Source organism: Rissa tridactyla, chromosome 1 (assembly GCF_028500815.1).
Source record: "Rissa tridactyla isolate bRisTri1 chromosome 1, bRisTri1.patW.cur.20221130, whole genome shotgun sequence".
In the NCBI taxonomy this organism is placed as follows: Eukaryota; Metazoa; Chordata; class Aves; order Charadriiformes; family Laridae; genus Rissa; species Rissa tridactyla.
In genome coordinates, this window is record NC_071466.1 from 6,683,575 (window position 1) to 6,701,989 (window position 18,415).

Here is an 18,415-nt window from a genome sequence, read left to right on the forward strand (position 1 = left end):
CTGAATATCTGAGCAGGTTTCAAGGGATAACGTGGGGCAGGAACCATTCCCAATAGGCAGCTGAGGTGAGTAATGTTCATCCCCCCCATCTGCTGACCATCAGGGAGCACAAGCAGAGATGCAGGGGCTGTAGCACAGTGTCACAGACATTTATATCTCTGACACACTGGACAGCTTCTCTTAGACCAGCCTTTTGCTATTTCCCCTGGTGCTCCAAGCTGTCTGGGGCCACCAGGACATGGTTAGCACAGTGCTGAGCCCTGGCACAACTCTGTGCAGGGACAGGTACAGGAGCACAGCCGCACTTCTTGCAGCCCTGGAGCATGGGTGGAGAGGAGCCATCTGCCTCAAAATCCTTTCCAGAGGCTGGTAGGGAAAGAGAGACTTCTCCACAGTGATTATTAGCAAAGTGTAGGTCATGACTTTATATTTTGTTCCTCATCTAAGTAGATCTACTGTTTAAAAATAACCACCTCCTCTCTGAAATGCTGCACCGGTGGAGCTGAATGACAGTGGGAGGTGGTTTCATGTTTCTAGAAGAGGGTTGATGATGCTGTCACGTCGAGGCAAAACCCTTTTCCAGCCGTATCTGCATGCCCTGCTCTGCCAACCTGCTGTCTCACCAACTGATACACATGGCAGCGGGAGTTACCCTTGGCTCATTGGGACAAGAGACAGCCAAACCCTTGGGGTCAGTCTCTTCTCCCAAGTAACAGGCAATAGGACAAGAGCAAACGGCCTCAAGTTGTGCCAGGGGAGGTTCAGATTGGATATTAGGAAAAATTTTTACACTGAAAGGGTTATTAAGCATTGGAACAGGCTGCCCAGGGAAGTGTCTGAGGCACCATCCCTGGAGGTATTTAAAAGACGGGTAGACGTAGTGCTTAGAGATATGGTTTAGTGATGGTTTTGTCAGAGTTAGGTTGATGGTTTGACTCAATGATCTGAAAGGTCCCTTCCAACCTGGGCAATTCTATGATTCTATGATTCTATGACCCATCCATGTACATGGCTGGGATTTCCAGATCCTCCTTGTCTCCTGCACCTTCAGAGCTCCGACTGTTGTGTCCATCTCTTGGCAGGGTGTTGTTTGGCCCTGCTGCAATGATCGTTGTCAGATAAAATTAACAGAGGTCATCTCATTCACGTGGAGCCTGGTCAGCAGAGCAGAGTTGCATGACAAGCTTTAATTAGATCCACAATGATTGCCCTCCCTGGGAGAGTTGTTTGGTGACTTGTTTAACACATGCAACATAAGTGGCTGGTTGCCACCGCGTGTTGGAGGTCAGCTCCCAAGTGCTCCCTTCTAACAAGAGCAGGGAGGAATTTGTGTGAAATAAATTGGGATGGGGTTTGGGGATTGCTTTCTTTCAAACACACACTTTTGTGCTGTTCCCTCCCGCAACTGTGTGTTTGCTCTCACTTTTTCCTCCCGTGTATCCACTTTCTCACCTTTTCACCCCCCATTTCTGCCGGCCTCTCTTGCTCTTTGGTCTTTCTCCATTCTGTTGCTCACAGGTACCCCCAGTTCATCTCCATCACATGTTTGAGTTCTTTTTGTCTCTCTCAGTTTGAAGTCTGATGGCAGAAACACTTGCAGGCAAGTGGGTTTATGGGGAAAATTCCCCTTGTGCAAAGATCTGCTGCAGGAGACCGATGGAGAGGCAGGCTGGTGTGACCATCCAGCAGGAGGTGGGTGGAGAAGACGGGTGCAGAGAGAGACGTAAGACCTTCAGGGGAGACTGAGAAATTGCTTCTGCTATCAGTTGCAATTGTGTTAACAGTCAATTAAGTTACTTTGGACTATGGCCCAGGTTCAGCAAGGCCATTCTTTAGAGTAGGTCCAACCCAAAGCAGGAAGGAAAACGTACAATATGAATGAGGCTAACAGTTCTCTCTGCTCCAGGCTCCTACACTTCAGCTAATCACACTTTTTCTGCCCCCCTCTTTCTTCCACAGACCTGACAGAGATCTTATTTTGGACAAAGCTTTAGGGCATGGTCTTACTGGACCTTCACTGATCAGTTCAGTATTTTGACATCTGGCAGCAGGAGTCTTCCCTGAGCAAGGCCTTTGAGCTTTGGTTGGTGTGAATGAAAGGGAAGGAGAAAGCTGGCACGCTCGCATTCCCACTGGGCCAAGTCCTCTCCTCCACCCACGCTGCAGAACAGCAGCTCCTTATCCCATCAAACCCCCAGTCTCCTTCAACAAGCTTCAGACGCCTTAGTTTTGTTTAACCTTTCCTTTCCTGTTCTTAACAAAATTTCTTTGGGCTTTATTTAGAGCCAGCAGTGGTTCCCGCTGGGATGTTGCCAGGCAAGGAATTAATTTGTTTGGATGGAGATATGAGGGGTCAGCATGGCTGTTGCAAGTTTAGACAAAGCTCAAATGCTGGACTGGCCGGTCATAGCATCTGGCTGTAGCGGACTGGACTGGATTTTTCTTGAGAAAGTCTTTGTGGCACAAATGGGGCAACCTGGGGGAAGATAAATGGCGGAAGACAAAGGATCTACCTGTTCTCACACACCTTTAGCAGCAGACTTTCTTCTATCTCAAGTGTATCTGGCATTTAAGCTCGCACATGGCCCTGCCCTATCTTCTTGTAGCAGATCTTGCCTCCATCAGAACCTCAGCCTTTTACTGTGCCACCTTGCTCCTGCCCAACTATTACAACTCATTTGTCTGGATGATATTTTAATGAACAGAGGTGACAGATGATGCTGAAATCTGTCTCCTTTGCCAGGTGATTTGCGAAAGAGTGAAACTTCAATGTGACAAGCTGTCAAACGGCTCTTCTGGAGGAGAATTTCAGTCCTAACCATTAAAACATGTGGCTGACAGTGTCTGCCCAAAGCATCACTCTCCGGAAGAGGCAATCATACCGTAAGACCCTGCACATCTTCGCTTCAGTTCCTAAATTGTTCTTTCTCCAGCCTCACACCTTTGGTGTCTGTTGGCAAAATGAGAAATGAAGGAGAAGAGAGACTGGCTTGGTCGATGGCTTTATTTCCATTCCCATCTTTGCCTGCACCTTTGTTCCACAGGGGAAAACCAGATAGAACTGCGAAAGGTGTGAAATTAAGTGGAATCAGAAGGAAAATGGGAGTAATTTCTTCTTGTGCTTGCTCCAAAATTTTGAGCGCTGGGGGCAGAATTGAAAAAAATTGCTTCTCTGAAGAGCCCCACAGTAGGATTTGTTTCACCTCTCTGGATTGTCATGGAGCTGGTCACCATGGGCTTCCTTAGTAGTCAATGGTGGGAAATATGCGCGTCTACAGGGTGATTCATCTGCCCTGCTTCAGATCTTCACTCCTGGATGACCTGATTCATATACAGCAGTGCCTGTTCTCCTCCGTTGAGTCTGGCCTGCTTGAATGGAGATGTCTACATGGGATAAAACAAATCCCCACCTCCTTCCCCTGTCCTGGCTCTTGATCTGTCTCTATTTTTGACCCAGCATGCTCAGCATTCCCATGGTATAGAAACCCTCCATAGTTATAGCACAGTGTCTTCTCAAAGCAGTCAGAGTTTCACAGTAAATGACTCTAAATCAGAAAGACCCCTGCTCAGTGTAACACAGCTCTGGGATTACGTGATGGCATTGGATCAGGCTCAGAGTTGAACCTTGAGGGCTTCTCTACTCTGTTCCATTGGGAAAATGCAGTTTTCCTCCCTTTTTAGGGGTGGTGGAAGGCTGATTTCTAGGAGCAGTTTGGTATGGGGTCATAATTTCTGTTGTTCTGGGTTGTGCAGGTCTCACTGAAGCCCGTCGGCTTCTGGATAAAATTCTGGATGCAAAGACAACTCAGAACCCAACCTCCAATCCATTGCATTTACCTCCATAAGAAGGAACGAGTAATCAAACCCAAGGGCCCTAACCTGTCAAAAAAAAAAAAAAGACAAGGAAAACCAGGCACAAGGACACTTAGGAGGTAGGAAAGGAGTGAGACAACATAGCAAATGCCCCGTTCCCTGGTTAGCTATTGGGTGTGTCAGTCTTCTGTAACATCACCCCTTGCTTAGCTAGCACTAGGCGATCCTTCATCATTTCTCTCCTCTGGCCCAAGGAGAATAATGCAATCTCCAAGGTCAACGTAATTACCTGCTCCTTCTCATTAAAGGAATTGCCAAAGTATCCATTTAAAATCATTAGCCTCCCCACCCCTTTCATCGCAAATGATTTATGAGGAGGTTATTTATTCCCTCCTCTTTTCTCCTGGACACCTTTCTAATTAGGAGCGGCACATTGAGATCCCCCGTTCTCCAGTGTGGAATCCTATTTATTGCAAAACAGGGAGCAAGGCAAGCTGGAAAATAAAGCAGGCAGCTATTTGTTTTAAAGGAATAAAATCCATCTCATGGCTGATACTAGAGAAACAGCTCCAGCCCCAAGTCCTCTGTTTACAGACCATGGGACAGAGCAAAAATCAGCTGTATTGGGAAGGTTCAGCTCGTTCAACTCTTGGCCATGCAGTTGAGAGTGGAGTGGGATGGAGTGGGTTCCTTAATCTCTTAGTTTCCCACCCATCAAAAAGTCAATAATTTTGGCCCATTTAAGCTGCTTGGAGCTGTGTGGCTGTTTTTCCACTCGTAAGGCTGCATGTCTTCCTAGCAACACAAAACAGCAAATCACCCTTGGACGCTGGCTGTTTCGAGCCAGCAGAACAGTCATGCTTGGCCAGGCTAGGGAAAACACTCCATAGCTCCCCATTAAATGGGAGAATTTGAAAATTTCAGCCCTGCGTGATGATGCTGGGAGCTGCCAGGAGGGACAATAGGCTTTTGTTCTGAGTGTTTGGAAACTACAGTGCTAATGTCGTGACAGTGCAATTAGCTGTAATTTTTTCAAGCAATTTTAATGCTTTTTCCAAAGACCACAGCTATACGCCCTCTGAGATCAGCTGCGAGCACTCAGCAGACCCTGTAGCCGACAATGTTATTCATTTAAAACTAATACAGTGCGCATCTCGTTACTGCAAGCCCTCTGCTAACCAGCTGTAGGAACCAACTCGTTCCTTTCCTGGGTAATCCCAGCAAAATCTTTGCAGGGATAAGGATGAAGAAGTGGCTTCTGGGTCCTGTGGATTTTGTCCGGCGTTGTGATGGTGGTGTGAGGATCTCAAGAGCTGCACACGCAGTTAAGCAGAGCGATTTGTACAGCAATGGCCTTGCCAAGCTGTTACCAAATGTGTCCAGGTGATGGAAGAACGAGCGGGCAGTTTTGTGATTCAGGGGACGGTGCTTGCACACTGTTGTCGTCCCGCAAGTCACTGCAAACGTATACAGGATAAATGTAACTGTGATAAAGAAGAGGGGCATAAAGGGACAGAAAATCGGGATAGAAGTGGTCAAGTTCTGGTCTCACGTCAGTTTTGAGCTCCTCTTCCATGAGTATGAAAGAAGCAATTTCTAAAAGCTCCCTGACCGTGGCTGAGCGGAAGCTCTTGGTGTAAGTATAGCTATTAGCGTGAAATCTTTTAAAATTAAAAGAGTTAATGAAAATTAAAAGGGTTCCCTCTCCCTGCTTGGTCTCAGCAGCCTCGCTTAGAAACCCAAGACCTGCCATTTCCTCCGAGTGTCTCTTTTCTGCCTGCAAATGAAGCCTGCCTTAACTTACCTCCAATATCTTTCCATTACTGGCCCTTATAACTAGAGAATTGGTTGTGCAGGGTGTCCATCAGGAACTAACAGGCAGGAATGTCTGCCTTGTGTTGTGGGAGATGTTATGGGTACATTGTGATCCTACCTCTGTGCTTACTGCCTCAGTTTCCCCATCAGAAAAAGGAAGATAATGGCACTGGCTTTGGAGAAGATGGGGAGTGAAGCACCTGGGGATAACTGCTGGGCTTCACAGCCTCCTTGAGCACTCTTCATTTAAGGTCTTGTCCTGCACCAGAAACAAAGTGCCTCTGGCCAAAAGAAGGGGGAAATCAGCTTTCTAGTAGTGTTTTTCTGCAAATACAGAGAGACTCTCAGACAGGAGATGAAATTTGTGTTTGCCTCCTGATCCTCCATCACAGCCCTGCTCTGTGTCTGGGGCTTTCTCCCAGCCCTCTCAGCCCCTTTGCCCTTTCCCCACCTGCTGCCTGGAGAAGGCTCAATGTCTCAGGGCTGGTTCTCCCATCTCTTAAGCATGGAAATACCTCCCTACTTCATCCCAATTCACTGTGAAGTGTCAAGAACTGGTGGCTTTTTGGCACAGGGAGGAAATTTGTCTCTCCCTGGGGAGAGAGGGCTGTGCCTCATAATACAGAAGACATGAAGCCCCACTTCATGAAGCCCCCATGATCTTCTCTCCATCACCACCTGGCCTTTTGGGATGGGGGATGTCTCCCTTGATGGGTTTGTGCAGTGAACAGCATGACAAAGTTCTCCTGGAGGATCAGTTGTGGTCTTCCAGCCATGGGCCCATCTGAGGGTTGAAGGACCAAGCCCGAGCCAGTGTCCTTGCTGGGGCACGTGCCTGGCTTAGCACCACAGGCAGGGACCAAACAGCCAGGTCTCTGACCCCCATGCCCAGTTTACGCCTGGCAGGTCCGAGCAGTTTGGGTCTGAGCTCCCCGGCACCATGAAGAATGTTTTGATGCATAAACATGTTTGTTTGACACTGCCTCCACTCTGTGCTAATTAAATCCAAAGGGTAATCATTATTTCATTGAGTTTCCTCCAGCGCTGTAATTCCATCTCTGCTGTGGCAGAAAGCCCTGGACAGAGAAGGAGTTACGGGGGCAGTGCTTTAGGATAGGGTTTTTTCCCTTTCCTTTCCTTTCCTTTCCTTTCCTTTCCTTTCCTTTCCTTTCCTTTCCTTTCCTTTCCTTTCCTTTCCTTTCCTTTCCTTTCCTTTCCTTTCCTTTCCTTTCCTTTCCTTTCCTTTCCTTTCCTTCCCTTCCCTTCCCTTCCCTTCCCTTCCCTTCCCTTCCCTTCCCTTCCCTTCCCTTCCCTCTTTTCTTCTTCTTTCCTTTTCTTTTCTTCTTCTTTCCTTTTCTTTCGTTTTCTTTTTTCTTTTCTTTTCATTTCTTTTAATTTCTTTTATTTTTGTTTCTTTTCTTTTCATTTCTTTTCTTTTTTCTTGCCTCCCCTCCCCTTCCCTCCCCTCCCTTCCCCTTCTTCCTCTCCTCTCCTCTCCTCTCCTCTCCTCTCCTCTCCTCTCCTCTCCTCTCCTCTCCTCTCCTCTCCTCTCCTCTCCTCTCCTCTCCTCCTCTCTTCATTATTTCTTTCTTCCACTCTTTCTTTCTTTCTCTCTAGTAAAAAGGTGGTTCTGTGATTGTTCATGGAATCAGTAGTTCCTTGCTGCAGAACCATGTCAGTGTGAGAAAGTCACACAGGTTTGAAGGGAGACCGGTCAGGTTCATGAAGAGAAATTCATTGAGGGCTGCTAGAAAGCACCTCCAGTTTAGGGGCTTCTCGAGGATCCAGCGATGTGGCTGGCGTCGAGGAAAGCACTCTGGGAAACAGCACTTGGGCTCACCCTCTTCTCAGGCATTTCCTGGGATGCTGAGGGGGACTTCTGATCTGGCCAATCCATGTTTTTATTTGTCCCTTCCTCCCACCAAGCCCAACCCCGGTGATGTGGCATGGTCACCCCTCAACATTTGCAGGATGCCTTTTGCCCTGTCACTGCAGAGCTGGATCAGGGCCCGTAGGCAGCAGGGTCACCTTGCAGTAGGTTCAGCCCATGGGAGGCAGGACCCGTGCAGCATCATACAGGAGAGAGTTAAGACGATCCCCTTCCCATTGGGAGCAGGGGCCTGAGGTGGCAGAGGAAGAAGGAGAGATGAAAACCCCACATGCCCCAGTCCTTGCGAAGACAATCCCACCATGTGTCAGTGTGTGTGCGTTCACGAGGACCACTCCTTCTCTCTGCTCCTGCCTGCACAGGGATGCGCGGTGAACAGGGGCCTCCGTATCACCAGTACCTCCGAGAGACCTGAACTGAAATTGGATTTTGTGGTTCAGTGACTGAAATCGAGAAGATAAAAAAAAAAAATATAATCAGTTCTGCTTGAAGCAAAAGGGGTCTTCCAGGGAGGTTTCAGTGAAATTATTAAAAAAAACCCCACCAAATAATAAAAACCACCTAAAGTGACTTCATTGTGGCTTAATGCTTGGTGGTCCCTTTCTGTCCATAATGAAACATTTTGTTTTTATTCTGGATTATTTAGCGTGTGTTAGCTTTACCTTTTTTCTTTTCTCTTTTTTTTTTTCCCCCTTTTAGAGTCGTATCATTAAAGAAAAAAAAAAAAGCGAAAACACAAGTCTGGACTTTTGGCTGCCACGCTGCATTTCTGACACTGCTGGATTTTTGAGTGTCCACTACCAGCCAGCACAGGAGGCTGCACAGCAACCTGGTTTCACAGGCAGTTTCAGTTTCAGTCCTTCTGAAATTCCCTTTTCTCATTAGAGAAGTTGTAGATTATTCTAGACAAATTACATTGAAAGTCCTTTTTCACAGCTGAGAAACTGAGTCAGAGTGAGTGCTTTGCCTTAGAGAACTATCTCTCTGCTGTGACCACTTCAGTCTGGGCCTCCTCTGCCTCTATGGAGTTCATCTCACTTGACTTGTGTTGTCTCAAGTGCTAATGTCTCCATCTGGGTCCATCGCTCCTGGCTGCCTTTAAAGTCAGCAGGCAGAAACAGGCACTTTCAAGAGTTGCTCTATCTGGCATATTTTGGCACTTCTACGTGTGGCCGAATGACTCCCAGCCCTTACTCTCGGTGGTTCTTGGCCATTCTCTTCCCTGGACATGACACCATCCAGAAGTTTGCCTTGTTTGGATAGATCCTGGCTTTTGGCACATCCCGTTGGGTCTTGCACCCCTTTCTTCATCATGACCACTCTATTCATCTGCTCTTCCAAGGTTTGCCTGCTTTTCTTACTCCTGTTTCTGGCATGGTGAATGTGTGGCATGATCTCATTGAGTTGCTGGAGCATTGTGTTTACAGGCAAGTGATTCCTTTCTTGGTTGCCTTGTGAACTCAGCAAGACTTTAAACCCTGCTTGGGCAGAGGACACCTTTCCATCCCCTATCAATTTAGCACAGTCTTTTTATTGCTGTTGCAATATAAATACCAGGCAAAACCAAAAACCTCTAAGTAGTTCTGTGATTCATATGAGGTTTGAAGAAATGTGGAAGCTTATCTATCTTCCAGTAGGCTAATGGGATAAGAGCCAGGAATTTCTGAGCTCTCTTCCCAGCATTGGCTGCATGCTCTTGAGCTGGGATCTCAGCCTGTATTTTGCATTTCCCCTTGATTTGCCTGACACGTCATGTACCAGATGAAGATGGATCCTTACACAGGGGAGTTTACGCTTCCTAAATTCACAGACTGCACAGTCAAAAGGCACCACAAGGATCATCTTATCTGACCTTCTGTATACAGAAAATAAATTTTTCCCAGAAATTGGATTAGACCATGTCCTTTCATAGATACCTAATTTTTATTTCAACATAAGAAGCACTGGTGACTCGGCAGCCTCCCTGATAAGCTGTTCCAATATTTAATTACCTTCATAGCAGTGAGTTGGTGTCCACTTCAAAGGCTGAATTAATCTAGTGCTATCTTCCACCCATCATGTCTTCTTATTCCCCTTATCAGCATGGCTGAAGAACCTCCCCTTCTCTGCCTCGCTATCAGAGAGCCTTCCCCTATGTAAATACCCATATGTAATGATCCCTCTCAGCCTTCTCTTTGATGAATAAGGTTATGTTCCTAAATTGTGATTTTTACAGCTTGTGCATATAATCCCTGGCCCTCAGCTATTTCCCAAACTGGGTGCGTGGCCAGCAGAACTGACCCACCACCTCCTAGCAGTCCTAGCCCCCTGCCTACTAAGGGAAGAAGGTGACTCTTCGGCAGGATCTTTCTTCATTTTGGATGCCCAAGACCTTTGTGGACCTCTTCTGGCACATCAGCGTGGCTGGGTGTCACCTATCCTCAACTCACTGGAGATCAAGGCAGTCTCTCACCCTTTAGGTGGCACTGATGGGGTATTTGCCCTCCAGGTTGACACCACTTTGATTCTCCTTCCGTGGATGCACCTACGTATCATCCCAGTACGTTTCCCATTCCACAGACCTTTGAACTGCTCCTGCAAACCCTGTCCACTTCTGAGTCCCCTTAAAGTCCTTCTGCACCTCCTTCCAGTGCCTCCTCCCCAGCCCATCCTCCTGAGCCTGCCTCTGGGCTGTGAACCCTTTAATCCTCCATGCCCAGACCTGCTTCCACCTACTTCTCCACTGCTGTTCACATTAAGCCATCTCTGGTAAGAACAGGGTTATAACCCCATCCCTTTACAGCCACGTTTCAAGATCTGTCAGGGGGGGCAGTTCTGACACCGTTTAATGCATGTTTTGTTAATCTCACCTAATGCAGTTTAGAAGGAAAAAAAAAGCAGAAAGCCTTGGAGGAACTGTCATGTATTAAACCACCGCAGCTGCCTTTATCAGCAGAGGCTCAGAGGCTGAAACGTGATGAATGTTGATGAAGGTTTTCTGCTCTGCCATCTGACTGTGTTTATAGACATATGTGCATCTGTCTGGATTACAAGCTCATTGATGAAATCCCAAATTAACTGCTCTATTGTTTTGCTAAGAACTGATGGTGCTCACCCTTCTGGTTGTCCCCTTCTCCTCTGCCCGTGTTGCCATGACCCAGGCCCTGTGCCAGCCCATTCCTTGCTTCCCTGAGGTTCCCCAAGACTTGTTAGATTTAATGTTAATGGTTCCTCGGGTCACTTCTTGATGGTTCCTGGCAGTGAGTTATTCAGGCCTATTGATTTGAAAGATGTCTTTAAAGCAGATAATTCTCCCTTGCTGCAGATGGTTAGCTTTCTGCTCCATCCACCTCATCATGGTGCCTTCTTCCAAACAGGGACTAGAGAGGTCTATCAGGGATTTCTGAGTCACTGGCTGTGATCCTGCTAAGCACATCCAGTGATCAGCCTAGTCTTCACCTTGTGCTCTTTTTGTATGTATGAAATTTTTAAAAAGATGCCTCTGAACCTCAGGCCTGGAGCTTTCAGAGCCCAAGCCAGACTGAAATGCCCCTCCAAGGATCTATCTAATGAGCTGAACATCTAACCTGGTATTAAAGGAATTCCCACCCACGCTCACCTAAACTTTTCTGCCAGAAAGGGGTTAACCTGAGCCAAGGGCTGAGTCTTAATTGCAACTCATTCTCTTTTTCCAGCAAAATCAGTCTTCCTGGACAAGATCATAGGTTGGAATGGACCTTTAAGATTATTGAGTCCAAAAGATCCATCAGGAGGAAAGGACTTTTGCCTATCATCAAGGCAGAAAGAGTGTGGGTTGTCCCCTTCATTTCCCAGTGCCATCACCTTTATCCCTGATGGATGTGCTCTTTTCTGGTGAAGTGCCATTTCTTTGCATGGATGAATTTGGTGGCTATGCTACTTCTCTGGTAATCATGTCCTAAGTCATTAGAGGTGTCACAGGAAATTTGCAGGTCCTGCCTGACCAAGTGGTCTGCAGACACACACACTACAGCTCCAGGTTTTTGCTTCAGGAATGCCCAGAGACTTGCTGTGCTTTGTACTGTGCAATGACTCGCATCCCTGATGATGCTAACACTGGACCCACCTCCTGGCAGCAGAGTTGGTACCCACCAACATGAGGACACGCAGTGGCATGCCTTCCTGACAAAGTTATCTCAAGGCCAGAAGAGATATCAATATTTACAGAAAGAAGTGGTATCTTCTTTCCCCTATGACTGCAAGCAACTTTGGAACAGACAGAGATAACCCGTGTCGCCCTGACATCCCCTGTGGCACATCGGTGTGTTGGCAGCACCTCTTTGCTGCAGTGGCTGTGAAGGGAATCAACCCACAGGCTGCCACCCTGACCAGACCCCAAGTCCCTTCTGAGCCTTACTTCTGCCTGTCCCAGTCCAAAGAGATCCTGGCTGGGGCTACCAGGAGCTCTGCCTCTTGACAGCACTATTCATGTAGCGATGGGGCAATTTGTCTCCAAGGTCACCATCACAGGGCAATTTTTGTCCTTATCTCCTCCCAACAGAGCATCCCCTTTGTTTTCCGTGCATGCTGTCTGCTCCCTGTTTAACCTGTAGTGTGTGCGGTGTGTAGCAGGTGCCTGGGAGAAGAGCAGATCCTGTAGTTATTGTCTTGGAGAGCTTATAAAAATGCTATCTGCTGCTTCCCAGGTTGTGCCTGGTGCTGGAACATGGTTAACGAGTCAAACATAACGAGGGACCCAGCCTTCAGCAGGGGCTCAGCAGTTCAAACAGAGCTGATATGCAGCGTCATTGCCTGCCCGTCATTAATTTCGTGACCTCGTCGCGGCATCTGTGGAGGTAAGGACAAGGAGTCACCTGCTCAGGCTGCAGTTAGGGAAGAGTCAGGTTCGAGGCTGGGGAGCAGATTTAGATTAGTCATAAGGAAGAAATTCTTTATGATAAGGGTGGTGATACACTGGGCCAGGTTGCCCAGAAGGGTGGGAGGTGCCCCATGACTGGAGGTGTTCAAGACCAGGTTGGATGGAGCTTTGAGCAACCTGGTCTAGTTGAAGATGTCCCTGCCCGTGGCACGGGGGTTGGACTAGATGATCTTTAAAGGCCCCTTCCAACCCAAACCGTTCCATGATTCTATGATAAGAAGGGCAAAATAAAGGCTGAAATTTGCTTCTTTAGAGAGAATATGGCATCTATGTTGCTGCAGGTCTGCAAGAGCAATGGAGACACGCTTCTGTTAGAAAGTGTAAATCTGGCTGATGCCAAGCTGTTGCCATGGGTGAGTTGGCCCATAAGGTCCCTGGTTCTAGGACTTGAGCCAAGATGCTGGACTTTGTCTATAACAGAGCAATGTGGATGCAGCAAACACTTCAGGGTATGCTGTTAGCCCTTAGCATCCCTGCTGCCCAGAGGTCCTGTGCTGAAAGCAAACATTCCCATGTATGGGAGCATTTCTATGTCCTTCACACATCGTATGCATGTGAACAGACACGAGGGTGTGAGGAACAGGGGATATTCTCAGTGTCTTTACTGTATGGTGGAACCAGCCCTGGAAAGAGTCTCTGCCCAGCCAGCTGCTGGCTCTGATGGGGACAGCAATGTGATACCTTGCTTTGGGCTCCTAGAGCAGAGACAAGCCTTTCTGCTGCCCCAAGGGCACTTCTGCCCAGGACTATTCTGGCGGAAGAGGCCAGGACTGTCGTGGGCGCAGGCTATTTTCCTCTCTTCCTAGCAATCACAAAATGGGTTAAAAAGTAAATTTTTGCAACCATTAGGGAAGATCTACCACATACTGGATCTCCAGAACCTGCCATCTTATGGGATTTTGTCTTCTCTTCCAACTGCTTGAGATTGGTTCAGTCCCTGGGAAGAGCCATGCAGCTTTCTTCTAGGCTGTCAAACATAGCCTGAGTTTGAAGGAGGGAAGGTAAGCAATAAAAGCAAATACAACAAATTGCTTGTGCCCAGCACCACCTTTGTCAGACAGAAGGGAAACCTCTGTTCTTGGACAACCAAGTACTTTGCAAGGAAGTGTTTGAATCTCAGAGATCTTTGGATATATGAAGAGGTTTGGAGCCTGAACTCTAACTCCCGTGTCTGTAGCTATCCCCATAACCAACCATTGCATGATTGCCCAGTTGGGCAGGCACACAAGCTTGCTCCGCCCTTGCTGAACCAAGAGGGTAGGGAAGTGTGATGAGGAGAGACCCAAGCTGGTGGGACAGAAGCCAAGCAGGTCCAGCTGTAGCCAGAATGCTTTGGCGAGGTGTCAGCTGAGCTCGGTGCCAAGCTCATAAGCCTGCCCAGAGCCAGGACTTCCTTGCTTAGATGAAAAACTAGGCTAATGGTGCTTGGCTGGATCCAGAGCTCTGCTGGAAAATGCATAGCTCTGCTCTGACATGTGAATCTGCTGCTTCAGACGGGGCAAACATCTTCTCTTCGGCAACAGATAGCGCAGGGAGCTGTGGCACTGAAATGAGGACATGTCCTGACACCAGGGTTATCCTGGGGCCCTTCTCTTCTGCTGTGGCTTGAAGAGAGCAAATGAAGGAATTACCACCTCATCTCCATCAGGCTGCTGGCACTATTACCGTAATTTTGCTACCCCCTTGGTGACTCTAGGATGGGGTCTCTGCCAGCTGTGGTGCTTCCACTCTGCTTTGGGATGCTGGCACAACACACACTTTCTAGCTCTGATTTTAGCTTCAGGAAAGGGGAAGCTAAAGCAATTCCAAACAGAGCTTTTGCCTGCCTAAATTGGTTGTCCGTGGACTGCTGACTGTGACTGGGGGATGTTCTCCATGCATGAAGGACCTACCACTGCTTTTGTCTTGCTGCTGAAGCCCAGCAAACAGTATTTGCAGAGCCACAGCAGAAAAGCACTATTTTTCCCCCAAAGCAAGGAAACACAAACCCATTGTGAGCCTGGTAGTGCTCTTTCTCAGAACAGCACCTCTTTCCCTGGCATCACCAAGTGTCTACACCCCTTCCTGTGGAGCAGAGGCTGGCCTGCTTCTGCGTGGACGTATAAATAGCTGATGAGCAAAAGTAGAGACAAGAATATTCTTGTGGGGAATATTTTTGGGTGAAAAAGTGTCTCACTGGTGAATTTGAACCCAGCTGTGAAATAGCCTCCAAAGGGAGATGCCCACTGGGACTTGCCAAAAGCCTTGACATACCATTAGGGTGATCTTACAGCAAGCAGAGATGGAGCCAAAGTGGGTTCCTAAAGCAACCAAAGGAAAAATACAGCTTTGGGATGAGGCTTTGGGAAAACTGATGGAAACACAATCCTAATCTTCCCATATTTATGTGAAAATACCCTCTTTGAAGGTCTTCTCTGGTTGCAAGATCTCTGGGGCAGAATCTTTCCCAATTTAGCGGTGGTCTTGTGAGGTTGAGGGTGCTGACAGAGGACATTTAAGAAAGAGTGGTAAAAATAGCATTGTGGCACAATTGCCACCATGGATTACCCAGGCATTTCCCATGGGATAGCGCAGGGATATGTTCTGTGCCCTCCTCCTTTCCTGTTTATCCAAGGGGATTTTCACCTCTGCAGTCTCCAGGGTGCAGGTCCCAGATGGCCCTACAACAGACAGACAGCTGTTGAGTGGGGTTTTGTTCTTTTTGAAGACAAGCAATCACTTTAAAAGAAAAAAAAAAGGGATAAATGAGAAAAATTCTATGAACAAATACTTCTAGGGAAAATGAAGAGTTTTTATGCTGGTGATTAGGATTAATAGCAAAATAGGGAAAAATCTTGCCCCTTGTGTTCCTGCAAAAGACTGCAGGTATGGACCAAACAGGAATCTGTTTTCCTTGATATATCTCACAGGAAAAGCTACTCCCTCTTCAGGGATTTCTTACCTTAGACGGAAACAGCAGCTTAGCAAGTCTGAGAATTACTTCCAGAGGTGCCCAGTTCTTCCAGCAAATAAATCTATCCATTATTTCAGGGTTTGTAATCACTGAAGCGATAAAATAAATGACGGCAGTGAGTACAGGTAGAGTAAAAAAAAGACTATAGAATATCGTTCTTCAGAAACATCCTAAAGGTTATGAAGCAGCACAGATTGATTTATGCTTTAATATGAGTTCTCAGATGTTTGATCAATGCAATGAGGTTTTATGAGTGCTAGCTGACCTGCGGTAACTATATGCACTTAGTTCGTTGCAACCATGAGGTAGGATATATTAGAATAAATGCTTGACTGAGGTCCATACTAACGTGCTCTCCCTCACAATAGCTGAAGCTAAGAGCTTAGATCTGGTCCATGACCAGGGCTCTGGGGGTTTTCTGAGCTGTGAAAATTATTGTATGGAGTTCTACAACAAGGTGAGGACAATCATAGGCAGAAGGGGACTTATCAGCCTGGTGTGGTTGAATTAGGGACAGTAGGAGAGCCATGAGGACATGGAAGACTTGCTGACCAAATTCAAGGGTAGTTAAAATGAAGTCAAACCGAGGTGAAAAACAGCACGGGCTGGAAAGAGCTTTAGGTTTTATAGCTTTCATCAGAGCCATAGAGGCGTGTGCCCCATGAAGCACCCCAAATTCAGTTTTGTGGTCATGCCAGAGCTCTTTTCCACCCCTGACCCACTTCATTCCCATCATACCTGGTCCTGTCCCAGGTGGTGAGAAGAAGGTGTTGAGATGGAGGTGTTGAGGTGGTTCCTCTCAAAGACTTACTGAACAAAATGGGTATTGAACATACTCCAGCTCCTTGGAGATGCTTGGAGAGCATCTACCATGGGACAAAAGAGAGGCTAATGTGAACTGAGGAAGCATCATTAACAATACAAGGGACTTCAGGACCACAGGTCCAAGGATGACCCCAGTTGTCAATGGAGACCTACCAGTGCAGGTGTCAGCTCTGGTGATACAGAGCTTGTCTTTCAGGATGTGTTCTAATCTAATAGTCCAGCACCTCACAGTCCTACATACATTTATCTTCACAGCAGCCCAACCAGGGCTGAGTTGTAGGTTATAAGTAGGCAAGATGCTTAGATGTACTTGGGAGCTTTCAGTCCACCTGTTTTGAACCAAAAATGGATGAGGACATCACTCATAGAGTCCAGATACTGTTGTGAAGAGGAACTCAGAGTGCTCACTGTGCAGTGCACCATGCTCTTCTTGCTGCGCATTTCTGCTGGCGGCTGCCTGGCCACCTGATGGGTTGGTTCAGATCACCGATTTGTCTGAAAACTGGTCTTTTCTCTTTTCTTGATACAGTGAAGGGCTGCACAAATGCTGGCTTTGATGTAATGGAAAGGAGGGTCAGGGTGACCTCTCTCCTTTGCCCTGCAGTCACAGGGTGACTTTAACTACCCGTGGAAATGCACCTCGGAAAGGTTGTCCTTCATGTGCCCAAGCCCACCCAGAAAGTCCAGCATGGTAGAGGGACTTGAACCTAGTTTCTGGGTGAGCAACCCATAACCTGTGGCCCTTCCTTGGTCCTCTGTGGGCTGAGAATGCACCATGGTCTGCCAGGACATCGATGTTACATCCATCTGCCAGGCTCTTGGCCATCTCTGGACCATTACTTTACCTGCAATCCCCTCCAAAATTAAGAGGCATCTTGATCCCACCAAAATGCATCATCACACCCCACTTAAGCAGCATGCCACCGCCAGCATCATCACTGGTAAGCAAACACCAGCTCTAATGTGCTGGGCTCCCATCCAAAGGGGCTCTGGGAGGAAGAAGCCACGTGTTTCCTTTAACCTACAATAAAGCGAAGCAGTTCAAAGAGAAGGAAAAGGAGGTTAACGATCTCTTTGAAATGTAGTTTCGAATTCCCAGCACAGCCCCAGTCAATTACCAGCAAGCGCTGGTGACACACATCCACCGCTAAGGAGGAAGAGGCGGGGAGCGCACGTGGCGCAGGCATCCAGGGGTTAAAGGACATCACCACGGTGGTGGGAAAATTTTCAGGGACAAAACTGTGGGTTTTTTTCAGGCTGATTCATCCCCCTGGGGTGCACCTGGAGTGGAGGCAGGACCAGGGGAGGGGACGGAGCTGGGCAGGGTGGCAGCACGTCCCCCCGCCCAAACCCCCTTTGCAGCTGGCAGGGGATTTTTGAAGGATGCCCAGCGGGCTGCTGCTTTCTCCTGGGTGGCTCCTCCCTGGCAGAATGAACCACTTTTTTTAATGCCGTTAATGAAAGGCAGTGCAGGGGTGGGGATGGGGCAGGAGGGGGGCGGGTTTGTTCTGGCACTGTGGGACGAGTGCACACAGGCATACAAATGCTAGGAGACAAAGGCTGTGATTAAGGGCCGGTGCTCCAACTCCCTGCTTATTACAGCAGAGGATTTATCTGATGGCCTAGTTTCATCTTCAATTTTCCACCTTTTAATCAGGTTCCCAGGTCCGTTTGGCCACCCAAAAAGGGAAGGAAAGGGATGTCTCAGGGGTGATGAGGCAAGAATAACGCTACGGTGCTGCCTCTAGAAACGTGTATGAGACAGGGGGTTTGGCTGCCCCAAAGCTTTCCCAGGAGGCAGATCCCGGGGCATCCAGAAGGATTATGCGCAGCCACGCAGCATTATTTTCTGGCATGGCAAGAGTGCATCCGCTCTTTGCAGCCTGACCAAGTCAGGGTGTGTGGAACAAACGTGCTGGAAATAAAAACCTCCTGCAAAATGGAAAATGTGCAGAGGAGCAGCTATTTTTAAGAGGGCCGGCACCTACTGCTGCTATGAAGTCAGTCACATAATCAGTCAGCAAGGGACTTCTGTAGGCTGGCAGCTGACAGCCAGGAGAAACAGCTCCAGCAGACTGGCGAGAAGCAAATGGGAGCTTTTGGGTACCAAGAGGTGCATGTTTTGAAATAAAGAGAAGAAGGTTGTCCTGTGCTGCCCTGGGCATGAGGCAGATGGGGGGAAGCAATCCTCGGTGTCTTTCCCAACATGCTGGGAAGGGGGGGG